Source organism: Terrapene carolina, unplaced genomic scaffold (assembly GCF_002925995.2).
Source record: "Terrapene carolina triunguis isolate 2854851 unplaced genomic scaffold, T_m_triunguis-2.0 Scaffold68, whole genome shotgun sequence".
In the NCBI taxonomy this organism is placed as follows: Eukaryota; Metazoa; Chordata; order Testudines; family Emydidae; genus Terrapene; species Terrapene triunguis.
In genome coordinates this window covers 42,327,698-42,348,422 of record NW_020664419.1, presented here as the reverse complement: position 1 = coordinate 42,348,422, position 20,725 = coordinate 42,327,698, and the positions used below count along the sequence as shown (strand labels likewise).

Genomic DNA, 20,725 nt, shown 5'->3' with positions numbered 1-20,725 from the left:
ATTCCTCCATTCACTATGTTCCTGTAGATTAATGGGTTAAGTGTCAGTATTTTGCCCAGTGTGCATTCACTGAACAATTGGACCACCAGATTAGATCTCCTTCACTGTATTTTCACATCAGTGAGACACTCAAAGGAGTTCCAGATTACTTTTGTCTTCAACTCCACTCACAAGAGTTCACTCTGAGTTGTAGACATTTATCTGACATGACTGATAAATTTGGGTGATTATTCTCCCTCTCTCTGGAGATCCTAGCAACTGTAGATCAATTGAATAACATAAGACACATGGACAGCTAAGAGAGTCAGAAAAGCAACAGTGGTTTAAAAACTCCTCAGTCAGCTGGCAGCTGAGAGTGCAGCTAGCTTCAGCTTTGTTTAGATAGATATCTGCATTCCTCAATACGTACATACAGGCCTAGGCCTCGATTTCCAGAATTGCATGTATAAAAGTACATACATGAAACTTGTGTGCACAATTGTTATTGTAATAGCACACACAAAATCAGACATCTAACTGGCTGTATGCTCATATAGTTACCACATGTCTGGCAAATGTAATTGTGTATGAAATTATGAAGTTCTGGGACATAACTTTTAGTGGTTAAATCCTAGAGGTGGGTCTATTATCAAAACACCCAGCCCCATTCAGAAAATTAAAAGTAAAATGTACCGTATTTCTAATTCTGATAGCTGTATTGAGCGACACAGCACTTCTTTATTCCCTTTGAAGAGTCCATATGGGGCACCTGCCCTGGTACCTCAAATTTGTTTATCAAGCTTTCCAGTAGGGGCCTCCAAAGCAGCAGCGGCAGCAACATGAAAGACACCCACATGTCCCTGAACAGTAATAACATAGGACTAAGATGCAGTCAACAAGGGCCAACCTTATCCCAAGGAACATCCACAGAACCTTTGTGACATGAAGCCCTCAAATTTGTCATGCTTTGTCTGGGCTCTACAGACAGTGAGGCAAAATGGAATACTATGAGGATCCTTTCCTTTAAATTGTAGCCACCCAAAGTCCATAATTTCTCTCTCTGCTGACTATAGGTGGTAATTGAAGCTTGTGGAGGGATGCCAGGGTAGGTGGTGCTCCCTAATGTTCTTTGTCCAAGAAGAAGTTGGAGATTCCTCCCTGGCTGACTCACAGCTGAATGGGATACATGGCGCAAAGACAGCCTCCCCAGCTGACACTTCTGAAACAGCTGTCATCTGGAGTAAGTTGCTCCCTCCTCCCTAGGCAATTGTTGTGTGTGTGTGTGGGAGCTAAAAGTCTATCCCACACCCAACAACCTGTTTGTTTATTATTTTTTATTGTTTGCTTGTTTATCTAGGGTGACTTACTAGATGGTAGTCCTCTTCTTCCCTTTCTGTGCCCACTCCCAGGAGCTCTGCAGAGTTTATTATAGTCATAGGTCTAGAGTAAATGGCTCCTATGTACAGGCTGAGAGCTTTTCTAATGGGCTGGTAGCTCATTTGCATGAGCCCTTCCCACCATCCCACCTCTATAAAGTTATTAGGGTTCTAACTGCAGAATGAGCTTTGTCCATCTTTCACAGTGGGCCCAATCCCTTTGCCTTTTGGGACTGGCCAACATGGTGTGGACTCTGGCTACATGTCAGTAAGATGCTGAGGTGCCCCGCACTGCTGGGTATCAGAAGGTCAAGATTGGGTCTTTAATGTGCGCATGTGCAGCTGAGGAGGGTTACTGCAACTCATTTACTGGATGACCTCATTCTGCCACTACTATACCCTGATATATCTAAAAAAGGCACTTGATGGGAGGTCAGATTAAATGACAGAGCCCCGGTAGTTCGAGAAGGAGTCCTATACTTATAATAAAAGTGGGCTCTTAATTCTAACAACTGAATCCCATGTAGTGGGTCGCCTAGTTCTGATAAACAAATTCCAACTGTGGCATATTTTATATATATAAAATGATAGAGAGGTAGAGATGAGGGAGAATAATTTAGAGATTGATCCTAGCTTGTGGAAAATATATTTCACTACATATACTGTAAAATCAGTTACTAACTAGTTACTTATGTAATGCTTGTTTTTTATAAGGCCTGAGGTATAAACATTAAAAGCTATGATGTTAATTTTCCATTGTTAATATCACCTTTTAATATCTGCACTTTATTGTATAATTGTTAGAACATGATGCGCTGTCTACTGTCCTCAATTCGTCACACAATTTCCATAGACATAAATGGGAATTCTGCTTACAGCCTAAGGACAATATATAGCCCTGTGTCTTTAAACTCTTGCTCCATTCCTGAAAGAGCTACATAAATTTATAAAAAATGTCTGCTGGTAAAATAAATACATGGAAAATGTAACTATATAGCAATGATATAATGTTAAATACAGTGTAAAGATAAAAATTGTTTAAAAATATCCGAATGAAGAGAGCACATGCTATTTTGGCTCACTATGACTGCTAAGTATTAAGTATTCCTCTTATTTAATACAAATCTCTGCAAATCCTAGTCTACAGTAAGCTTTTAAAATGAAGCCATGAATACCACAGTCACTTAAAAGATGCAGTTCAGGAAACTGTGCAGGGTAGCTCTTGTGAAAACTTTTGAAAATAAGAACCTCATAATACCAGTGAAGATTAGTCTTTTTAATGTTAGCTGTTTGACGGATAAGACTCAGTATGTTTTGAAGCAAGACTTTACCAAAATGTCTGTGTGACAAAGTGTCTATACATTAACATTTTATTTGCGTAATGTCCTTTGGACCTTCTAATTAGATGATGCCATTTATTTCTTGTTATAGTTCTATTCCTGCATATTGTGTCTTATAAGTAGTATCTTTAAAGTAATCTTTATTGTTTGAAAGCTGGAGTATAATGGTGAAGACACCTGATGGTTTCCTTATAATACAAGTAATAATGAGGGAGAGTTAAATGTAGGAAATCTTATATAAACTGAATTATTTCAAAGGACATGGTATCCACTCCAACCAGAGTTCATTTCATATAATGGCCTTATGTCAATGCAGTTTTCTATAAAAATTGTTATAACTTATTACAGGTCTGTCGCATCTTACGCGCATTTAACATGCGTGATTTCAACTTTACGCGGTCGGCAAAAACAAAACAAACAAACAAACAAAAAGAGAAAAATAACAATTTTAATACTATACCTGTAGTGTAGGCGATTTTGCCCGCCATTGAACTCAATGGAATTTTGGCTATACGCGGTTTTCGCTTTACGCGCTAACCGCGGAACGGAACTCCCGCGTAAGATGAGACAGACCTGTAATGTGAATATCTATAAAAATTTAGATATTTTAACTTCCGTTTTTTGAGATCCACTGGTTAGGTGGGTTTGTCAGGGAGCTGGCTACAACACCCTGATTCTTAAGCTTCCCTAACCCTTGTGTAAGCTAGAGTACCTTAATGGTGAGATTTTTAAAGGTATTTCGGCACGTAAGGATACAGTTAGATGCCTACTGGGATTTTGAAAAGCATCTATCTGCATCCTTGAAATCAATGGGAGTTAGGCACTTTTGAAAATCCCACTAGATTCCTGTCTGCATTTTTAGGTGCCTAAATACTTCTAAAAATCTGGCCCTAAAGGATCATACCCAATTGAGAATTGGGAGAGCAGAGAAGAGATCTACCCCACTTCCTCGTGCTCCCTCCATCCCCAGGGAGGGATGGGCGGTTCACATAGGAGTTGGTTCCTGGCTTTGTGCCACTGGAGGGTTTCCTCCCTCCCCCATTGAATTCTCAGTTGTGGCCAGAATCCAGCACATCTGCACTGCTCAGATGATGCAAATGGGCCAAAACCAAAGTAGAGAATCTTGGTATAAATCAGGGTAAGCCCATTGAAGTCACTCTAGTACACTGGTGTAGTACTAGTGTAAGTCAGAAGAGAATGAGGCCCATGCATTATACTGTGTATTTATGTGTACTTTCTATACAGTGTATATAGTAAACTATATAATAGAAGACCCCAACACAAAAATACATAAGGATTTATAATCATTTTTGAAATATAAAATGATAGTTTATTGTCAATACTTAGACTTGATACCAAAACACATCTTTATTTTTGTCAAATGGCTGCATTATTGGTATGTAACTAGAGCAGAAAAACATTGTAGCTCAGAAATGCTCTGTATACTTCCTACATGTTAGGAAATTTCTGTCCAACTTACCTTTTCCATTATTTCCCAAATGACTCATGTGGTTTCCATTTCATTATTATCACTTTATCGGCCAGTCTGATGTTTGAAGTATATAGATGCAGTGCTTTGAATAATGTACATATTATTTACATAGGGTGACAAGTTTTATGGGAACAGCAAGGGATACTGGTTGGGATACTAAGAGTATTCCAAGTGGAATTTATCACACTATCACACTCTTTAATACTAATTTCAGATCAATGATAATACATTTAATAACTTAAGCCTTAACCTTGTCATTGAATCCATGCAAGCAACCCACGCAGAGCCCATTAAAGCCAATGTGGTTCTGCATGGAAGCAAGTGTTCTCTTACATGGATCTTATTGCAGGATCAGGCCCTTATTGATGGATTTTAGATGTAAAATTAGAAAAGCAGAGGTAAGGTAAAAGGAATAGTCTTTAGGCAAGCAGTCACATTTACTTGTGGTTAAGAATTTCTAATGTAAGTAAGGGTTTGCTAGATTGTTTCCAGCATTTGTAAACTGCATCAAGATATACCTCTACCTCGATAGAACGCTGTCCTCGGGAGCCAAAAATTTTTACCACGTTATAGGTGAAACCGCGTTATATCGAACTTGCTTTGATCCACCGGAGTGCGCAGCCCCCCCCCCCCCCCCCCCCCCGGAGCACTACTTTACCGCGTTATATCCGAATTCATGTTATATTGGGTCGCATTATATTGGGGTAGAGGTGTACTAAGTGCTACTGCCTCATTTTTCTAGCATTTTGCAAAATGACTCTGCTTGGATATTTTGTATTGTGTGTTCACTTGTAGGTTACAGTCTACGGATAAAATGCCTTCCTTGCCTTTGATTCGGAAAAGACACCGCCCCCCCAATGGGATTATATTTACTTATTAGCTATACGGCAGACATTTTAGAATCTAACATCGGATTAGGGTGACCAGAGAGCAAGTGTAAAAAAATTGGGACTTTTTTCAGTGGGGGCAGTATAGTTGCATATATAAGCCCCTAATATCGGGATGTCTGGTCACCCTGTATACGATCCACTTCAATATTTCTTGCACAAGAAAATCTCCAACTGACTCTTCTCATACAAGGAATACTGAATTGGACCTGTATCATAACTCAGTAACTTCTTGTTTGTCTGCCATGAGTACATATGAAAATAACATAGCCACTTCTATCTGGTCTTTCATCCAAGAATCTTAGCACAATTTACAATACATTAATTACTTGTGCCTAGCTCACAGAGATCTCTGAGAGATAGCTAGATATTATCAGGCCTATTTTACAGAATTGTAAAATGAAGCAGAGAGAAGTTAAGTGACTTGTCTAAAGTCACTCAGTGAATCAAAGACACAGTAGAAATAGAACATGGGTGTCTTGACTACCGGTCTGCTCTAGATAAAAGTCCAGTGGAGAAAATTAAGGTTAATAATTTTGAAAAGTACTTTTTATGCTGAATACATATAATGACTGTATCTAAGGGTGGGTAGGTCAATTAGTCATAGGATAAATAGCCTTTATAGCCAAATTATTATTTTAAATCTAGCAAAGAAAATACATATAAAAATAGTTTTCTGCAGTTAAAAAATGGTTTTAAATAGTTATTCAATTTTCCAGTTTTCAGAGGTATTGCATTAAATGAGAAACCTCAGTCAGTAGCTCCTGCATTTGCCTGTTTCTGGTGTTAATTATCTTTTGTTTGCCCTTGATAATCCTGAGGTTGGTATGCAGATAATGAAGGCTGCAGAATCAACTCAAAGTGTAAAAAACAATGGCATTGTCAATTCTGCATCACAACACTTTATAAATTATGAATGTTATCCACATTAAGGAGAGTGGTAGACTTTTAAAATTACTTCCATGAATAGATTAAATTACAAGTATTATTACATTTCATTTTATTAAGTGCATCTTGGTAGTTATTAGAGCAAATGAACATGTTCTCTCAATTACATAATAACATTAGAACTAAAAATTATGCACAGACACTCCCAAATGCATAATGTAGCATTGTATATTAATCACCCCAAACAATATTTTTCAGTTTATATGAAGACTATTATTACCTGTTGAACAATAACATTGTTATTGGTTTATTAAAATTCAGTTCAAAGAATTATCTTTTTTGAAAAAAAAAGCTTTGATTCTTCTTGGATATTTTAATAATTTCAGTTCTCAGAAAAATGTAAGAGACTTTTAATTATTGCCTTTTAGTAGTCTAATTATAATAAGATAACTTTATCATATATTGGACTTTTAAATACATTGGGAAAGACAATACAACATGCACTCAGTATGTGTTAAGGTAATCTAAAAGACTGTTAGGTTTATTTACTTTTTAGCAAGTGGTAATTATTTGCATCATTTGTTTTGAAAAGTTACATTTATCCCCTTTAAACTATTTTCAGACATCAAATATATATATTTTTGCTACAACTACTGTAAGAAAAAAAAAACATGCATTTTATGGGCATGGAATAAAATTATAGCTTTTAGGACAGCAATTAAATGAACACAAACAGAAAGGGTCTGATTCTACATCCATTTAAATAAATGGTAAAACTCCCATTATATTGAATGGGAGCGGGACTGGGCTATAATCAATATAGAACTATTGTTACATTTATGTAGTCATGTTGGACACTTGCATAGCAATTTAACATCAAGATTTTCAGCCCCTTCTTTTTGCATTCTCAAATTTGTGTTGTCATATCTTATGGGTATGCATCATTGTGGTGGCACTTAATATGGTTCTAATTTTATTTTGAATGACTAAATAACTTTATCTCAATAGATGAGGTAGTTCCTATACTTTATTCTAATTAGTAATGAGGAATTCCTAGGGAACACTGCAACTACTGAAGTAACATTATTTTTTTAAGGTAATTGGCAAGTTTTTAAGCACGGTCACTCTGTGCAATCATTTAATCATTAAAAAACAAGGTTTTTATTTTGGTTTACACTATTAGCAGTTTTCCTCCTAGACAAGGCAGGGAACATTCTCATTTACTTCTGTTAAGCTTTTCTGATATTAGTTTGTATTTAACATAGTAGTTATCAATATCATTGTCAGCCTGTGTCACTGTACAAAATGCTTCTGCTCTTTGGGTTGATGATTTTTGGATGGTAATTAATGACTCATCATTAAGATAACAAAAATAAATCAGAGATGCCTTTGGATTATTTATATTAAGTACAGATCACAGCCAATAAATCTGCTTTGAAGGCAAATGAATTAATCTGAATTTGTGAGTCAAAATATTAAAATGCTAAGACATATCTCCTTTATCATATGAGTCTTAAACATGCATTATGATCTGCTTGATTCAGCAAGAAGATTATTTAAATGTGCAAAATTATGTATTCCTAGAGAATGTGAGAAAGCTTCTTACTTTTCCATGGAAATATTTTCATGTATGCATCTTTAACACAGACAGACAGCAATGAATACACTACCTCTAAGTATTTAATTGTGCTTCAGACTTTTTAAAAACAACTTTTTGTCACGTATTTTGTCTTTTTCTTTCCAGTGATTGTAGAAGGTTGAATTATTAACTAAATTAATTCAAAGGATGCCTATGGAAATATATCTAACAGTGAATATTTAGAATCAGTAAACATTCTAATTGGTTACTTTATTAAAACATTTAGTTGTGTAATTAGACACAGTTTATGTTAGCAATGCATTGAAGAACTGAAATGAGGAGGTGATCTTTTCTGGCCTAATGTTATTAACTAAACAAAGTAAGTTGGACTCTCTCATCATTATATCAGATTATAAATGCATGAGTAGACATTGACATATACGTTGAGTTGGCAAAATAAAAAGCCTTTTTAGCTCCAATTAGTTCTCAGTTAAATTGTCCCAACAATGGTGTCAGGCATACAGCACCACTAAGTTGTCTTTAAACCTGCCTAATTTCCTTAATTCTCCCTTTCACTATTAATAAAAATTCAGACATGAAAGTGTTAACATTTCCTTTGAAATTACTCCTATTTAAGAAGAAAAATCATATTACTTTCTTAATCTTTCTAATTCTATTCTCATAAGATGATCTTGGATTTGTTCCTTTAACACTGACTCTTAGCACAGTCCTGATTTCTGTATTAATGAATTGAGAAGATGGCATGAGGCTCTTAGGTAAGTGCTATAAACTCAGTCATATGAATGTGTAGTAAGAGATACCATTTATAAAGAAGAAATAGTATTTTGTTCATTCTCACATCAATGTTACTTTGAAAGGTAATTAGTTAGATATTATGTAGGTAGCACACAAAAGATCATGTAGTAGTTTGCAATCTGCCTTTTGATCATCACAAGAAAAATTTCTACTGGGAAATGAAAGCCAGACATAATTCACTAAAATTACGCTGAATGCCCTTTAATCAATACAGATAAATCTAGTGTTTGTTGTTAAATCGATCTTCTCCTTTATAGAGATACACCATCTTGATTGTTTTAGGGATAATTATTTCACTGGGAATTTTTATGATGATTAGCAGAAACTAGACAACAGTAAAGTTGACTCAGATCCGGTGAAATACTGTGGTTTAGAGTGCATTTGTCTCTTTTGGTTTGAAGCTTAGGGATATCAATACTGATTTATATCATTTCATGCAATGATGTTTTCCTGAAACAAATGGAGTGAAGCTGATTTCATTTCAGAAATGAACAGCCTCTGTGTTTGTTTTTTCTTTTATAAAATTGTCAGCTCTTGCCAATATAAATATTCACTGGTGCAGACTTTCCCTTCCTGTTTTTATCACTTAGCCTGATTCCTTGACATAGATCATTTTGAAAAAGTCCAGATAAACTTTGGTGAAATATAAAAATGTTTAGACTAGAAAGACAAAGGTTGAACTAAAGGCTTACTTAAAGTGGTGTTGCTGAATTATTCCTACACATATAATAATACAACTAAAATATCAAAGATTTTAAAAAGTCAAAAGTTTTCCATTTCAGTTTCCATTTCTAAGTTAAGATACGTATATGTTTGTATGATTTTAACAAATCACCCATAACAATCCAGTACAGCAATTAAACATATAACCTAGAGAGAGAGAGTAATGAGTTTTAATATAATGAATTAGAATTTAAATGCTCATACAACCCTATTTGGAATGAAATTAAACTGTAGCACATTACTTAGAAAATATACTCTCCTGAATTTTTGGTCAAATAATAAAACACATAATATTTATATGAATGAATAAGTGGATAAGAGATATGTGGGCTTATACTTTTGCATAATATATTCAGTCATTCAAACTTTTCATTAATAAGGACATGGCAAATTATGTAATTCACTGAATATCCTGACTAGAGTATTTTTTTAATACAAGAACTGAAATTGGCAACAGTTCTACTTCTATGCAAAATGCTGTAATTCTCTAATGAATAACATAATAAAAAAGTGTTTGTTTTTTTTTAAATTATCATTAAAGCCTAATGTCTAATACTAGGTGTTTCTTTCATTTAACATCAATTTCAGTGCTGTGTTCTTTTAAATGAGCACTTAATATTATTTCTTAACACATTTTAAAGTAACAAGGAAATAAAGTTTTTAGCATGTATAAGCAGAAAGCATATTCTGTAATTGCTTATTAGCTGACTGCTCTAAAAGTGAAAATTTAATTTAAATGATCACTTCAGAAACATAGAATTCTCTGTATTTAATATTGTTTGTGGTGTTCACTAGAAAAATTCTACAGCTATATGGAAAAAAAGTTGTTTTGGAAAATTGAAATGAGTGGCAAGAGCAACAGAATATTGAATATTATCTTTTAAAACTAAAACCCTATATATTATATTAGGTAATTGGTACATACTTACATCATTAAATGGTATCTATTAACTATGAAATCCTAAATTTTCTTGTTTAAATTGTAACTTCTTGTTTATCTTGCTTTGCAGAATAAGGAATTTCTCATATAAAAGATTGTGACTTTAAGTAACTTGTAGAGAATTATACCTAAGAGTGTCTTAGATTTTAAAACACTGCTGCAGTGTTGTTTACCATGGTAAGTAAAACCTAAGAACAAGTGAACTGAATGACCACCGTAATGACTTCTAATGATGGCAGTGGAGAAAATATATTGTCAAAGTATATGATGACATTAATACCCCTCATCATGCTACAGCCATGTTGCTTTACAGGCTATGTATGGTATTGTTGTGAGACTGGAATTTATAGAATGTACTTCCATATTTGATGTACTACATTTGACCTGGCACTGTGTACAGTAGAAGGCTGCAATGTAAATCCTTCCTTAATTGCTATGACATACATATAAATGAAATTAAAATATAAGCAATTTAGTTTGGAAATTGAATATCTGTTAGAGGGTAGAAAAACATTTGTAATTCAGCAGTAAGTTTGTTAATGAAAAGCTCATTTTGTATGGTCAGTACACAAATGCTGTAAATGTGCATTTACAGCCATAAATCATTTCTATAGGTGGTATGGCATTTTATAAATTTTCACTGTACAACTTCACTCAGAATTATTTGTAGAGATGCACATGTCAATGGTTACTTTTTCTCCGGGAAAAGTGATAAGGCCAGAAGAGACGCTTTGAGGTCACAGGCCACGAGTGACCTTATACATATTAACAATTCTGCTATATATCAGTGGTCTAAGATTTCAGCAGTCTCTGGAACATTAAATCTTCCGTCATTCTCATTCTTACTGGGTTTGCTTCTGCTGAGGTTTAGTGAATTATAAACACATGAAAATATGCAGAATATATTTCTGGTTTGAAGTGATTATAATGTGATGTTTCTGCACTGCAGCATTCATAATAAAGCAAATGTGATGTATCAGTGCAATATGACATCTCAAGTAATCTTAACAAGTAAGCAGTATAAGACAAAACAAGTACTCTTTTACATACTTTACTTAAAGACACAGGACAAATGGATTTATCCCTGTAAACTTTTAAAATTCTTTTACAGCAGACATTGCCTTCAAGTTTTCAAATCTTCCTACTTTTCAGACACAGTTTTGTCAAATTAAATATCTAACATTTGTTAAGTTCTCCCTTACATATAAACAATAATATCCCAAGTAAGTTGCTACCATTTTTAATCTATTGATCATTTTGAGCACCAAAGAAGATGACTGACAGTGAGCAACATTTACGTGACACCCTTGAACATTTCACAGAGACAAGTTGATATGAGTTTGTATAAATACTAATATTAAGCAGAATTAGCTTTGGAAAAAATAAAGAAACTGTACTGAGGTGAAAATTGTCACTGTCAGGAGAAATGAAGTTATATCAGAGAACAAGTGACATACAATTTTCTCTAGAGTGTTTTTAATAAAAATAGCTTTTCTTTGAATATTTTGAAGTCAAACATGAGAGGCAATCTGTGCGTTTGTCAGAGTTTGAGAGTGTGAAAAATTGCTGCCTTAAATCATTTAAGCTGAAAAGCAACTTCTTCCTGCTGAGATAATTTCACATTGACTTACCGTGCAAGCCCTTCAGGCATTCCCAGCTCTGAGCAGAAGTTTTCAAGGTAAAAACATAGAGAGAGAACATGGGAGAAGCTGGGACAAGGATCAGCAGCAACTCCAGGCGTTCAGGCAGATCTGACTTTGATTAATTAGAGAGCTACTTTTCCATTTCCACATGTACTGCCTGATGGAAAGGTAGAGTGGACCGGGATACACAAACTTGGAGTTGACTCTGTTAGATATCAGCAGGTTTTGACATCCTCTGCAGAGCTTGCAGGATATCTGCTTAGGAAGACTAAATTGCTGGAGCACACTTTTAATTTATTCATTCCCCTAATGCAGAGGAATTGTCTGAACTGAAATAGATTTGATTTTCATCTGTGAATAACTCAGTTACTGTAAATGTTTATGTTACGTGAACAGGCAACTACAGTATTGCATAATGAAGGATCAGTTATTTGACGTTTTGTCTTTTATGCGAGTTTGTAATTAGTCCATTTCGGGTATATAAGGGATGTTAAATATCTTTCATATCAATATGTTTTCAGAGTGTGTAGGGCTTTTTAAAATATATGTTTATGCTTTCTTACAATTTAATTTGTAAAACTTGGCTGATTAGCTTTCCACTAGATTCTTTTTTAGGATAACTTTTATGAAATAACTAAATTCAGATAAAAATGCGTGCTCCCATTCTTATGATAAACTAATTTCTGGAAAAATAAAAATATTTGGAATTCTTGATTTTCAAAAACCCTTCCTCAAATAGGTTTAGAATTAACAGCATTTCAAAAAGTCAGTTTAGAAGACATGCATGCTCTTACATATACACAAATCTGTCTCACCTAAAATCTGAACTTTCTTCTTGAAACTATTCTTTTATCTGTTATAGTTTTGTACCAGTTACACCTGCCATGGCCTGATCAAGTATGGCGCTGAATGCCATCTGGGAGGTGCTGAGCCCAAACAACTCTCGGTGAAGTCAGCACCATGCTGAATCAGGCATTATGAGTATATCACTAGTGTGTTAGAGTTTTATTCACCAGTTCACAGAACCATTACTTTTTAGTAAGTTTCCTATGATTTATTCTCATTATTATATGTTGTTGATGCACAGAACTTCTACTGACTCTTTTTTAAAAAAAAAAAAAAAAACATTGTTATACAGGAAATTTGTGTCATGACAATACTGTTTTCATGACTGACTTTTACTATTGTTTTCCATTGAAGATTCTAGCCCATATTAGGCTCTGTGGCTGATGGCCACATTTCTGAAGCTGCTCTTGATTCAAGGGAATACTTCCACATTCATATGCTTATTCAGGTATTATGTGGTCACCAGTCATTGGCGCTGGACTCATGAGAATGATATTGAGGAACTTATGAGCCTGTTCAATGACTCTCTCTCTCTCTCAGGGTTTTCATGTCAGAAGAAAATTCTTCTGCATATGAGCTGGGAAAGAAATTGACAGGAGATGCAGCCCAAAGCAACTGCATCTTGTGACTTTCTTTGACTGTTGCACTGTAAGCGAGTGGACTCACACCTTCAGTGCCTCCTGCTGGTCTCTTCCGGGAATTAGCTCTGCCAGCCTTGGAGCGCCGTCTGCAGGCCGGTATCCCGCTGCTGCTTGGCCCCCGTGTCCTTCCCTGGACTCTGGTGCCCCTTTATCTGGGGTGCTGCCCCTGGCAGTACACCCCTCTGTCTCGGGGTCTCCCCTCCCTGGGGAACCCCCACCCCCTATCCCCACCTCGCCTCAGTCATAGGCTACTGCCAGTCACCAACTTGCCCCCGCACCCTGGGGCAGACTGCAGTGTCAGCCGCTCATCATAGGCAAGGTTGGGTCTGGACCTGCTGCCCCACTCTGCAACCCAGTGCCTCTATGGGGCCTTGGACAAGGCCCTGCAGCCTGGGGAGTTGCCAGCCTGGAGCTCCCCAGCCCCTCTGGCCTTTCCCCAGCCCTGCCTCACTCTAGGCACCCTGAGCTTCCCAGCAGCCAGGCCCCTCTCTCTCCGAAGGCAGAGAGAGACTGTCTCTGCTCCTGGCTTCCCTGGCCTTTATAGGGCCAGCTGGGTCTGTTTGGGGCGTGGCCACAGCTGAGGCTGTTTCCCCAATCAGCCCAGCTTTTCCCCCTGCCCCAGCCCTCTCCAGGGCTGTCTTAAGCCCTTCCAGTCAGGAGCAGGTGACCCCCCGCTACATCCACCATATAGATGAAGAGGGGCCACTTAGCATTTATCACAACTTCTGTCCTGTAAAAGCTAATGAGCATTCCGAAACAGGAGGTTTTGGTAATTGTAAGGAGCTCGTGAGAGTAATTACTCCAGTTTTAGGGATGTAGACGTTCCCCCAAGGTTGCTCACCTTGGAAAAGAGAGAAGATCGTCTCCCAAGTATAGGGAGTTCCGCAGTTGTCCTCTGAGTGTCCTCCCTCCCAGTCATTGGTAACATCAAAGCAGGAAGCTGGAAGATTTCAGACTAAACATAAACATAGGGTGCACATTTTTAACAGTGATTTACTATTGCAACAACTTACCAAGGGTTGTGGTGGATTCTCCATTACTGGAAATTTTAAAATCAAGGTAGGATGTTTTTCCTAAAATATACACTCTGGTTCAAACAGGAATTAGTTCAGGGAAGTCCTATGACCTGTGTTGTACAGCAGGTCAGATTAGATGATCACAATGGTTCCTTCTGGCCTTATACACTATGTATCAGGATGACTATTTCCTTGAACAGGAGCCCCTATCCATGATTTGGTGTCATGATCCTTGATATTTCAGGGCTTGAATGGTTCAAAGTCCACCCATGTTTACTGGTGACTTGGTACTGAGGAGCCAAATTCAGAGGTGGTATGTAAGGTGATGGTTAGATTAGTCTTGCTTAGATTCAGCTGGACTGCTGTAGACATGCTTACGGATTGGTAAATGGGTGTAAGTAAGTTAAAGGATGAAAAGATAGAATGTGTATAACCTGTTAATTGTTTTTCTTCCTAACTTCCTTTCTTCTGCCCATGGCAATGGTACACCAATATAGACTCCCTTAAATTTGCTGGACTCATTTAGTGGTGATGTATAAGTGGGAAGGGAAAAAGAAAAATTACACATTGGTGGGTATAAGTGAGTGAGTGTAAGATAGTCCAGAGGGAGCCTAGTGTGTGACATACACCTTGTGATGGCTGGAAAAGGTATAAGTTACACTGACTTAGACTCCTAGACTTATTTAGACTCACCTCTGAATTTGCCCTGTGGACTTCAAGTAACATAAAATACATAAATGAGTTGGTTACAGTGTATATTTCTCTTTATAGAATGTATTTCAATAGACAATGAGGATCCAGTCCATCACAGAGTATCCACAACTTTCCAGACCAACATATGTGCCAGACATCTGCATCACAGTAGACCGATCTATTCAGGAGAAATTTCAACCCAGTGAGGAAACCAAATCAAACCACACCTGAGGTGTGAAAAATAGTCTTGTCTGAGGGCATAATCTGCTTAAGGTCAGTAACAAAGTATGTGCTTGTTATAACCTACAGGTGAGAATTCAGGAGCAAAGATTGGGGATGTCTTTCCCAGGAAGATGTGCATTATTATGGCTGAACCACCCCAATGCTGAGAGAAATTTTCAGAAGAGTTACACCATAGATATTGGCTAAAGAAGATTGAAACTGGAGAGGGAGCTCTCACCACACCAACCTATATGACAGTGCTACCACCCCAGGAATAAAGTTTGTTTTTCCAAGGTGAAGAGGGGAGATCTCCCACTCCTTTTAACAGCGTAGCTTTCCTTTACTTTAAACCTTGTCAACACAGAATTTGGCCCATCAGTCCCCTGACATGGGGTGAGGTAGGGGGAAACTAGATTGAAATAAAAGGAGATTGACAGGGTTGATTTCCTTCCTGATCCTGATCCCACCACCAACTACTAGAGAAATGAAAGTTATTTGTGATGCTGCAATAATTCTCAGTAGTTCTGGTTTAAATGATTGTGCTATGTGGTAGATTCTCAGCAAACAAGTAGAGAACAAGACTGGAAATATGTTTTAGAGTGGTGTAGTGTACAAGTAGCTCATCAGAAATCTCTGCTCGTTATTTCTAGGTATTTGTTTTCATGTTCCATTGAATGATCATTTAAGAGAGTGTACTTGTGTTGATGCCTGTAGGGAGGAGCATATGAATATGCAAATAATAATAATATACGTGATAGATTTTGCTATTTGAATATCAATATGCTAGATATTTTACTATATGTTGTCATAGTGTAGGACCAGCTGATCACATTTCACTGAGTATTTCTATAAAAGCAGTTTTGTGATTTGCTGAGGGTCAAAGGTACACATATACACTAGCATGTATTAAAGCTGTGGAAAACATTTTCCACATAACAGACAGCTGGCACAATTTTGCCAGAAAAGCTGACACTTATGAATGAAAAATAAAGCAAACAGAAACCTGTGTTACCTTGGAGGACAATGGGACAGCTTCAGGGCACGGAGTAAATTCTGCTTGTCTTGACATGGAGACACTGGCTGAATTTTGCCCAAGAGATGTTAGCAACATTCAGATTCCTAATGGGAAGAGTGGGGAGATGGGAGTAGGGTCTTTTAGCACATATGGAAAAACACACATAGAAATGATGAAAAAATGTATTTAAGCAGCAAAAGCAGCATGTACAGTACCCCTGTAACGAAGTTTGAAGCAGGGACTTTTCTTGACAATAAAAATAATGCACACAATATTAGTTTGTTTTGGTGGGAGGGAGAATGCAAGAAAGATGGAGTGGGGGCAGGATTGGAGCCTGCGAGTGATAGCAACAACCACCAAATGAAGGATAGAGAAACAAAGAAAGAAGGAAAGAGCAGAGATAAAAGCTAGGGCAGATGCTGTTCAGTCATTGTAAAAGTTGGAGCACTAGCTAAGGTCAGTGCCCCAAGCAGCAGTGTCAATAACTACAAGTATAATAGAAGTAACGGAGCTCTAATTAGCAGCATCTTCTTCATGTCTTCTGGCCTAACCAAAGCCAGTAGCAGGGGCATCTACTAAAGACCCAAGAGATCTTCTATATATAACTAAAAGAGTCTTCTCTACAGGATCAGACCAAAGGTCCATCTAGCCCAGTATCCTGACTTCTGACAGTGGCCAATGCCAGGTGCTCCAGACGGGGAATGAACAGAACAGGTAATCATCAAGTGATCCATCCCCTGTCGCCCATTCCCATATGAGTTCATCACTGAAAGACTCAGAGAAATCACACACTGAGCCCAATGGTTTTGGTAGCCTCTAGTTAGAGCCAAATCATTGATGTCTTTTTCATACAAGTAGTCCCATTTATTAAGGATGAGTGCATAAAAATGTATTTGTTATGCATGTAAGCTTAGGCACTCACATTTCAAAATGCTGGCCTATGTGACTTGCTTAAAGCTACATAATGAGTCAGTGGCAGAGTCAGGAACAGAAACTGTGGGTCTAATTCAGCGGTGATATATAAAGGAGTGTAAGTTAGACTCCTTTACATTAACTTGTGCTCCCTTAATCCAATTTACAGTAATGCTACTGGTGTGCAAGGGAGTCTGAATTAGAGTAATTTATAAGCCAAATTGCCAGAAGAAGGGCCTTGCCACCAAAGATGTGACCTCCCTATGACATCCCTGACCGTAATGGCATCGCTGCCTGCCTGAAGTATCTACAAAAGAATGGGCAACCCTCAGAAATCTACTCCAAACACATTGCCAAAATCATCAATTTCAGCCTCACTCATAACTTTACATTTAACAACAAACACTTTGTCCAAACCATGGGAACAGCCAGGAGTACTAGACTGTCTCACCAATAGACCAGCCTCTTCATGGGCCATCTCAAGGAACAATTTCTGGGAAAATGCACCATGAAATCAGTGATATACCTGACATGCATCGATATTTTCATCCTCGGGATAGATGACCTAAACTCCCTTCTGGATTTCCATCACAACTTCAACCACCACCACCCATCCCATCAAACTTTCTAAAATACTCCAGCACCAGCATCAACTTCCTGGACACTGTGATCAGTTTTAGCAATGGAACCCTATAGACAACTATATACAAGAAACCCATAGATCATCACACTTACCTCTTCAAATCCAGTAGCCACCCCAGACACCCCAAGCAGAGCTGGTGCTAGTCCACTGGGGGCCCTAAGCAGGAATATTTGGGGGGTGCCCCAATATTAAAACAGGCAAGTTCTTATAATAAAAAGTGAATAGGCTGTGAGCTGCCTGGGGCCCTAAGCAATTGCTTAGTGTGCTTATGCCTAGCACTGGCTCTGACCTCAAGAAATTTGTAATAAACAGCTAGGCACACAGATACCGCATAACATGCTCCAAAAAGAAAGTCTGGGACACACACCTTAACACACTTGAAATCATCTTTACTAAAGAAGAGCACTCCACCAGAGTAAAAGTAGATCAAATCATGGAACAGGCCACCCAAATACTCCCAACAGAACCTGCTTCAATATAGGAGGGGGAGGAAACAAAGTCACTAACTGCACATCCCTACTTGTCTCCCCCTACACTAAAATATGGGGATATCATCAAACAATTACAACCCATATTTCATGAGGACCACATCCTGAAATAAATCTTTCCCAACCCCCTCTTCAGGCATTCAGACAACCCTCTTCATCCAAAGCAAGTTCCCCATGCAACAGTACCCACCAACTCAAAGCAGTGCCAGACTCTGCCAGAAACAGGTGGAAAACCAGAAGACATATCTCTACTGCTACGATTACCAGTACCCCTACAACACATCTTTCAAGATCAATGTGTCCTACATATGTCTATTGTAACGTGTTCCTCATCCAGTGCATCAAATGTCCCAACAACTATGTGGGTGAAACCAGACCAATCACTTTGCTCTCAAAAGAACTCACACAAAAAAAATGATAAAAGACAAAAACACCTATTATCTGTGGATCAACACTTTTCACAAAGCAATCATTCCATAATGACCTCGCAGTCTTTGTCCTCAAAGGAAATCTGCACAATACCTTCAAAAGATGAGCTGGAAACTTAAATTCAGAACTCTGCTGGCCACTAAAAACCATTGACTTAAAAGAGACACTGCTTCTATGGCCCATTACAACACCTTGTAATATGTCCTGCTGCCTACTAACCTCCATTGTCCTACGACTGCAGACGAGTTCATTGACCACTTCATTTTAAGGGCTCTCCTACAATGTGTGACCCCCTTATGCTTAACAAGATGTCCCACCTTGTATTTAGCTTGCACATTCTAGTTACCTTCTTCAGACCTGAGGAAGAACTCTCTGAAAGCTTGGCCCTTCCACCACTAGAAGTTGGTCCAATAAAAGATATTACCTTACCTACCTAGTGTAAAAAGGTGTAAATTAAAGTAAGATGGGGACTACTTTAATTTACACCTTCTTGTACTCTACAGATTATAAATTACACCAGCTAATATTCATTTACAACTAAGTATAAATACATTAAAGAAGTCTATGTAAGAGTTTGTAAGATATACATTATGTATTACCCCTGAATTTGGCTCAAGAGTCCTGACTGCTAGTCCCTGATCTATTCTCTACAGTTTGCTTGTGTATGGTCTTCTGCTTTTTACTTCGTATATAGTCTGACTTTATCCAGGCCACTGGATGACTATACGCTAAAGCTACCCACTGTGTTAAAGGACAACAAATGTCCTTAGAGGTAAAGTGGCGCTTGCCTATCAAAATGCAAAATACTGAGAGATGAAAGAAGTAAAGCATAACTATGATATATTACAGAATATGAGACATTCAAATTCTAGTATATCTTTCTCATGTTCTGGTACCCAGAACTGAATGGCACAGCGGGATTCCATCCTCATGACAAAGACTGAAATAAGGATGGAAAATAATGCAAAGTTAGCTGCTATTTGTTAAAATCTATGGTAATCTTGTGTTCTTCTTCTGTTGCTGCACAGATGTGCAGATATTTTAATCCCAGAGAATGGCTGATAGAAGCACTGATCTAATAATTGGCAGAACTCCAGGTCAGGTAGAGATTCTTGGACCCATAGTATTTGTCATTCATGAATATTCACACATACTACTAAAAGAACTGTGTTCAGTCTGCTGTATCATGTGCAGGAAATGAACATACCATACCTTAAAGAGACAATATTAGCATTTTGCTGCACTTTTGAGAAATATTAAGGATAGCTACAAAATTCCTGTGGTGAAATCCTTCAGGGAAGACATGGAAAAATGATGATATCATCATGGAACACGTACTTTGGGAATAAAGAAAATATAGGAATTCATCTTAACTCTTTCACACAAAAAGCTGGAATTTCTCAAGGTGACCTGTTAATGCACAATTCCTCTGTGTATATGTAAAAGTACACATGCTGCTCATGACATTACATTTTAAGATTTTAAGGCCCCAATTCAGGAAAGCACTTAAATATATGATTAAGTGCTTTCCTGAATAGGAATGGAGTGTAGAATATGCTTAGAGTATGAGAATTCCCAGGCTTATATCCAGCACAAGCTCTCCTGGCAGATGTGAAAGTTATTTGTGTGGATTCTCACATCAATTGAAATCTTTAAATTAAGATTGGATCTCTTTTTAAAAGATATGCTGTACTTCATCTATGAGTTATTAGGGGATTTAAGAATTACTGGTTGAGATGCTATGGCTTGTATTAGGCAGGAAAAAAGACTAGATGCTCATAATGCCCACTTCTGGCCACAAAATCTATGACTTCATGGATCCTACTTCCCATATTGCTTGCCATTAGCTGCTCCAGGTACATGTATCCAATTACTCCTGTAACTTCCCAGTAGCAGTTATTTTTGCACAAAGTTGCTGCTGTGTGCTGAAGTTTGAGGGCAAGGATCAGACACATTGAGGTCTCCACACAGACACCCTATTCTCGTTTCATGCCACATACCTTTCTTCCCTTCTTCCCATTGCAGCAAAATCTGCTTCCAGCTTTGACTGGCCAGTGACTTTGTCCTAACCTATCAGACACAGATCTGACAATACTGGCCCATGTATTTTCATAGATTCCAAAGCCAAAGGGGACCATTGTGGTCATCTAGTCTGAC

At 37.6% G+C, this 20,725-nt stretch overlaps 2 long non-coding RNA genes across 2 annotated transcripts in view; one reads left to right on the top strand and one right to left on the bottom strand.

The window, feature by feature from the left end:
- LOC112111623 overlaps positions 1-11,856 on the bottom strand; it is a 12,883-nt gene extending 1,027 nt beyond the window's left edge. The window contains exon 1 of the long non-coding RNA XR_003899777.1: positions 11,652-11,856. This is a non-coding gene — a long non-coding RNA (uncharacterized LOC112111623). The remainder of the gene's footprint in view (positions 1-11,651) is intronic.
- A 785-nt stretch (positions 11,857-12,641) lies between these two features.
- On the top strand, positions 12,642-15,278 carry LOC112111604. Its single transcript, XR_002908514.1, has 3 exons — positions 12,642-12,701; positions 14,938-15,061; positions 15,169-15,278. It is a non-coding gene; the product is annotated as an uncharacterized LOC112111604 (long non-coding RNA).
- Positions 15,279-20,725: the final 5,447 nt, after the last annotated feature.